The sequence below is a fragment of the Octopus bimaculoides genome, chromosome 14, assembly GCF_001194135.2.
Source record: "Octopus bimaculoides isolate UCB-OBI-ISO-001 chromosome 14, ASM119413v2, whole genome shotgun sequence".
Lineage (NCBI taxonomy): Eukaryota > Metazoa > Mollusca > Cephalopoda > Octopoda > Octopodidae > Octopus > Octopus bimaculoides.
The window spans coordinates 47815483-47816792 of record NC_068994.1 but is presented as its reverse complement, the minus strand read 5'-3'; positions in this window follow the sequence as shown (position 1 = coordinate 47816792).

Here is a 1310-nt window from a genome sequence, read left to right as displayed (position 1 = left end):
TTAGTGGCATTTCATCTGTCTTCGTGTTCTGAGTTCAAATTCCGCCGAGGTAGACTTTGCCTTTCATCCTTTCGGGGTTGATAAAATAAATACCAGTTGAGTACTGGGGGTCAATGTAATCGACTAATCCTCTTGCCCCACAATTTCAGGCCTTGTGCCTAGAGTAAAAAGGCTTATTATTATTATTATTATTATTGCTAGTAATAAGTGTAATGGTTTCTAACATAGGCAGAAAGGAATGGATTTCAGGGGAGGGATATATTTGATTTGACTCCAGTATTTCATTTTTATTTCATTAAACTTCGGGAGATCAAACGACAAAGGTGAGTGAACTCAACAAACTCAAAACATAAAGTGACATAAGTTAATGAATCACTTTTGAAACAAAATTTTTTTTCTGCCTGATATCAGTGTATGTAACAAAAAAAAACAAAACAAAAAAAAACAGGGGGTAGGGTCTTGCATTTTTTGCATTTCTTAATTTAAGGTGGTGAAAAATGCTGGTATTTAAAAAACCTTCATTATCAATTAGAAAGGAAAATATAATTCTTCCTAAATTCAAGACATCTTACCGCAGTTGGAAAATATTACACACACAAAGTTTGCCATTACATACATAATGTTTAGTCATACAAAACAAGAGTACTTAATACATGCTTATAGTGGAAGTGCATAGCGTCTATTGTATGTATCTGCTTATCTATGTGTGTATAGCAACTTGGATTATTTCTAGACGCTATATTCACAAATACACATATTGAAAAAAAAAAAAAAAATGTGAGGGTGAAGTCTGACAAAAAGATGAAATAAAAAACAGCAGGCAATTATATACATACACACACATTGTGTTAGGTGTAAGAAACTAATACTCAATATCAAGAAGTAGAGTATGAATAATTTTTTATTTGTAATGTACAGACAACTTCTCATCACTAACAGGTTGAGTTTTGTATCGATGGAGCTGGTTTACTGATTTCTTTTTTCACTTGGCTAGTGGACTGACAGTAATCCAGGACAAACAAATATTTGTTTGTGCAGACTTACAGCCAAATCTCTAGTCAGTTAAAAGAAATATCAGTAGACCAACTTCACTGATAGGAAACCTTAGGTACCAGTGATGAAAGGTTGACTGTAATTTACGTAATATACACACATATCTATATATGTACATCCAAAAAAACCATGCAAGCATGAATAAACAGATAACAATAGCATCAAATAATTATATATATATATATATATATATATATATATATATATATATATATATATATATATATATATATATATATATATATATATATATATAT